Raw genomic sequence first — 6000 nt, forward strand, 5'->3', positions numbered from 1 at the left:
ACTGTCCAGCCACGAGGTGAGCAGGTTTGCTCTGACTACACACTTCTACCCTGGGCCCAAAGCCACAGAGCCTGCTGACCATGCACTAAAACCTTTTAACAATGTGAGCCGGCAAAAACCTTTTCTTTTTTTTTTTTTTTTGGTGTACTGGGGTTCCTGGAAGCCCTTCTATTTCCGGGCTACACTCCCAGACCTATTTTATATTTGGAAACAGGGTCTCTTAAGCCAGCAAGGCTGGCTCCGAACCAGCGCGATCCTCCTGTCTCTGCCTCCCAAGCGAGGGGATTACAAGCGTGCGCCGCCATGCCTGGCTAAACCTTTTCTTTTTATACGTTTATCGTCTCAGATATTTGTTGAAGGATGGAAAGCTGACTGAAACATATTTGCCGATGCTTCAGATGTCAGCACAATGGTCTCTCCTGGGAGGTTTCCTGTACTCTGCTGGGAGTCCTACCCTATGCTAACCCCCCTGTTTCACCCTGCACAGAGCCTTCATGACAACTACCATGATTATCATTTTTACTGTGAGAAATTATATGAACAAAGTCTACTTCCTTCATCCAATCACAATTCCCATCAGACCAACAATAACATTGTGTGTTTTCCTTTGTATCCTATTCCCAATACCTGGCACTGAATAGGTGATCAATAATCATGTGTTAAGATGAATCAGCAAATGAGTGCCAGACTATTGATTTTCTTCTCAGGATGACAGGGGCCTCTGACCACATCTAGCAGAGAGGGAAAGTCAGTAACATACAGCACCCTTGCAGCCCTAAATCAGAATGCTTCATATAGAGTGGGACAGTTGAGCTGATATGGTGGCTAATTATAACAAATAGTCCTGAAAATTCACAGAGGAGAGGAGAGACTTAGTGTTAGAGGATCTGGAGAATACTCTGTTTGGAGACTGGTGTGCATGAGAAGAAGGATCAGGGATGAGGGGGATGAAGGCAAGGGTCAGGCCTGAGCCCTGCCTGGTGAGCCCTGGGCTTGCTCTCCAAACTGCAGAAGCAGACTCAGGTTTGAAAGCAGGGATATCCTGCTTAGGCCCATAAGTTAGGGAGACAAAGGCACTCCTGAACATTCCTCCGCCCACCATGCTCTCGCCCACCATCCTCTCGTGACCACTTGCTCCTGGCACCTGCCGTCTTCTCTGTGTGATCAGAATCTTACTTTCTAACACCTGCTTTCAGGGCATATCACTCTTTCCTTTCGTTTCTTTGAATCTCAGAGGTGGGTCTACCTCTAGGTACCTCAATTCCTATATGCTTTCATTGTTAAAACACTATTATTATAGTTTCACATCATAATAAAAGTATTTTACTTAATTTTTTATTTAATTCAATTTTTTATTTTATTTCATTTTAATATTTTTTTGAGGTAAAGGAGATGGAACCCAGGACATTCTAACTCCAAGCTACACCCCTAGCCCTATTTTTATATTTATTTATTACTTATATTTCATATTTATTTTTATTTCTTGTGGACTTGTTTTTTACATTTTTTATTGGTGCATTGTAGTCATACAGCTTAAAGTAGTACATCTTAAAGGCATACATGCACACATCACCCAATTGGCCTTACCCAGATCCAGCCCATTCCCTCCTCTTCCCTCCTTCTCATGTTTGGCTTAGTGATTGACTTTGGTGTATTTGTGAATGTACATCATCAACATTATAGAATTTCCCTCTTCCCCCTCCCATGCCCTCAGGTCGCCTTATTTGTTCATTTGTAGAATCTCCTTCTTCATTTAGAGTTGCTCCTATGACCTATTTTCTCCATAACTTTCACATATTAGGGAGAGCATCTCATTGATTATCTTTTGTGACTGACTAATCTCACTTAACATAATGTTCTCTAGTTCCATCCATTTCCCTGTAAATGACATAATTGTGTTTTTCTTCATGGCTGCCTAAAATTCTATTGTGTACATATCCCACAGTTTTGTAATCCATTAATTCATCTGTTGATGGACATCTTGGCTGGTTCCATGGTTTGGCAGTGGTTAATTGTGCAGCTATGAACATAGACACACATGCATTAGTTTGATAGTTTTAGTTTCCATTGTTTTTGGTAGATACCCAGAAGGGGTATTACTGGATCATATGGAAAGTTCATTCCCATTTTTCTGAGGCTCCTCCTGTTTTCTGAAGTGGTTCACTAATTTGCAATCCCACCAACAATGTATTAAAGTTCCCCCTTCTCCACATCCTCACCAGCATTTGTTGTTGCTTGTGTTTTGAACAATAGCCATTCTAGGTGGAGTTAGGTGAAATCTTAAAGTAGTTTTGATTTTCTTCTCTCTGATTGCTAATGATGTTGAGTATTTTTATGCATTTATTGGCCATTTTAATTTCTTTCATGAACTCTTTAGTTTACTTGCCAATTTTTAGTTGGGTTATTTGTTTTCTTAGTGCTGAGTTTCTTGAGTCCTCTGTGTATTCGAGATATTAGTCCTCTTCGGAGGAATAGGTGGCAAAAATCGCCTCTCATTCTGTTGGCTCTTGGATGAGATTCTTGATAGTTTCCTTTGCTGTACAGAAGCTCTTCAGTTTAATGCAGTCCCACATATTGATCTGCCTTTTAGTTTATCTTGCTTTTGGGGTCTTATTGAGAAAGATTTTACCTGTGTTTATGTGTTGTAGTGTTGGACCTATACCCTCTTCAGAAAGCCTCAAGGTCTCTGGTCTGATTTCCAAATCTTTGATTCATCTTGAATTGACTCTTGTGCAGGGTGAGAAAGTAGAGTTTATTTCCATTTTTTTTTTTTTGCATATAGTTAACCAGTTTTGCCAACACCATTTGTTGAACAGGCTATCTTTTTTGAGTATGTTTTTGGCCCTTTGTCAAGAATTAACGTCCTAAGTGGAAATGTTTTCAGAAATCCTGTATTATTTTCCACAGTTACATTTCTGATTTGACCTACTGGAGATCTCTGCAATTGTGTGTTGTCAGGTTCTGTTATTGTGGGATTGTGGGAGCTCATTGATTCCTTTTATTCCTTCCACTCATGATTTCAGAAGTTTGTATCTGTTCTTTTGGTAGATTTCTCTCAGTCTCTAGGTGTCAGCTGGTATATTCAAGGGCAAGTTGTGTTGTATTCAACAGTGAAGGTTGAGTGAGGAGGGAAGTGAAGTCGTAAATGCAAAAATAGGGTAAAGCCTCAGATAGGATCAAATAGAATGAGAGTGTGAGTTTGATAGGGTAGTATACAGTAGAGGTTAGGGGTAGTGAGTAGTAACCAGTGTAGAGTTTTTAGTATGCTGATATGAAGTGGATTTAATATTATACAAAGAAAAGAGAGAAAATAGGGAAAAAGAGATGGAGAGAGGAGAGTAGGTATGTGCAAGGGAAGAAGCTTGGGAGAAGGGTTGGGAAGAGAGCAAACAAGCACACACCACACACACACACAGCAACAACAACAACAACAAAATGAAACCCTACAAATATAGGAATATTCAGCAGACTGGGCCTCTGCAGTCCTTCTCTGTGCAGACACCGAGTGTCACCAGCACCTTTCCTGCTGCAAGCCTGGTTCTCTGAGTTGTGCTAAGTCTATGCAGATGGCCGTTATCAATGGGGCTGGATCTAGTGTTAAGTGCAGGTCACCCACTACGCTTTTCACAAATGTGGCGTATCGGTCTCTTCCTGCCTGCTTAGGTGGCAGATGCCTCTTAGATCAAACTCAATATAAGAGTCTCTGTTCTCCACACCTAGTGCTGGGCTGGTCTGCCTTCTCCCCCTCACTATGATTGGGTGGTCTGTGGTGATCCTGGAGGTCCTATTAGTTGTATCTAGTGTTAAGTGTACGTCTCCCCCTACACTTTTCACTGATGCGGAACCTGAGTTTGTCTTAGCCTCTGCTATGTCCAACAGCAGACTCCAGCCCCACCTTTGCTGGGTTGAACCTCAAAGTCTCAGACCCAGGGAGTTTATTGCGGCTGTACGAGTCCCTCAGGGCACTGCACTGGGTGTTCTCCCACAGGAACAGCAGCTTCACTTATGGTGTTGTTGAGTGTTGGTCTGGATCTCTGGAGGCATGGTGAGCTTGGCTGCAACTGCTGAAAGTTGCAGCTGGTGTTTGCGCAGGAGGAACTAATTGCTTGCAATTCAGATGATGTGCAGCCGCTCACTTCAGGCCCTTGACTGTTTTTCTGTTTGTCCCTGGAGTCGGGTGCGATGAGTCAAGATGGTGCCACCGTGGTGCCAGCGGCCAAAAGGTGGGCGGGTTTCTTTCCTGGTGATTTTGAGAGCCTGTCTGGATCTCTGGAGGGCGTGGTGAGCTGGGCTGCTCACCACTTCAAGTTGTAGCCAGGTGTTTGCGTGGGAGTAACTGATGGTTTACAATTCCAAACATCTGCAGCGCTTACAAGGTTCTTGGTTGTTTTCCTGTTTGTCATCTCCGGAGTCGGGCACAGGGAGGCAGGATGGATCTGCTACGGTTCCTGTGGCCGCAAGGTGGGTGGGTTTCTTTTCTGCTCTATGATCAGTCTTCTAGCTTTCCTGCCATCTTTTACTTATCATGTGTTTTTTTTTTTTAATAATTTTGGTGTTTTCTGGCTTTTGTAAGAACACTGATTTTAAGGCAATGGAGATCACTTGTCAGCAGACCTGTATGTGCTGCGTCCCTCATTTTCTCAGAAGTCTCTTTATTTTGAAATAGGGCCTCACTATGTTTCAGAAGGCCTCACTCAGTAGCTGAGGCTGGATCCTCTTGTCTCAGCCTCGCAAATGCTGGGATTACACGCACGTGCCCAGCTAGTATTTTAAAAACGTCGTGTTTCACATTTCTTTTTCTGTATATGGAGGAATTAAAAAATGCTTCCAGTATCAGATCTTTGTTGTATTTCAAAATCACAGTATGAGTTCAGTATGAGTGTAAACATGTTTGCTGAGATAATGAACAGGAGAAGTGACCAGAATGGAGTCAGCAACTGCTGAAAGTTGCAGCTGGTGTTTGCACAGGAGGAACTAATCGCTTGCAATTCAGATGATGTGCCATAAATTCTGCATAATCTCTAGTGCAAAATGTAAATTATTATAATGTATTAAAAGTAAGAGATTTTGTAATTATTTATTTAGTTAGTTACTGGGGATTGAACCTGAAGGCATTCACATTCTACCTCTGAGCTATACCCTCAGTTCTTTTTTTAATTTGGAAACAAGGTCTCACTCAGTTACTGAGACTGGTCTTAAACCTGTGATCCCCCTGTCTCAGTCTTCCAAATACTGGTATTACAGACATGTACCACCAAACCTCACTTGAGACTCCTTGATTTCTTGTTTGGCTGGGCTGGTTCTCAGCCCAGTACTGTGCACACAAATTTGAGCCAACACTCACTAATTAAAAGTCACTCTGTGTTTCTCCAAGTTCCAGGCTATAGAAAAGTACCCTGATTGTAAACCTATCAGCTCAGAGCTGATACTTTTGAGCAATGCTGGAGAACCTGTCCTGAATTATTTTTGTGCTATCCTTAAAAACCCACAATTGCTCACTATTCCCAAGGAAGTATTTGTGCACTTTTAAATGCATGGGAAGTGCATACATTTCTCTTAGTTTAATCACAGTGAGAAAAGTGGAGCTATCCCTATGCAACCACGAGGCCCTCAAGGAGAAGGAAATGCCCAAACTTCAGGCCTAGGAACCCAGAGTTGTTAATGGAGTCATTAGGACACATTCTCTACATCCTAACTTAATTTCATCTCCCTCCAGCAAGTTAGTAACAAGATTTTAATGGCAGCTTGGCCCCTCTGGGAAATGGCTTCCTCCATCAGGTGTAAGTAGAAAACACCCTTATGACTGATAAGATACTGATGCTGCTTCCTCTCTGTGACTGTAGGCAAGAGAGAGGCTCATCTATCATAAAGATGCTTTTCACAAAGACATCCATGTTGTCACTGAAAACTAAATGAATCTGGGGAGAAATTCTCTCCCAGGAGTATGTGGTTGCTCCAGGGTGTGAAGAAATCTGTGGCTGTCAGCAGGAGGTCAGTGCA

Source organism: Muscardinus avellanarius, assembly GCF_963383645.1.
Source record: "Muscardinus avellanarius genome assembly, chromosome: 9".
Classification (NCBI taxonomy): Eukaryota; Metazoa; Chordata; class Mammalia; order Rodentia; family Gliridae; genus Muscardinus; species Muscardinus avellanarius.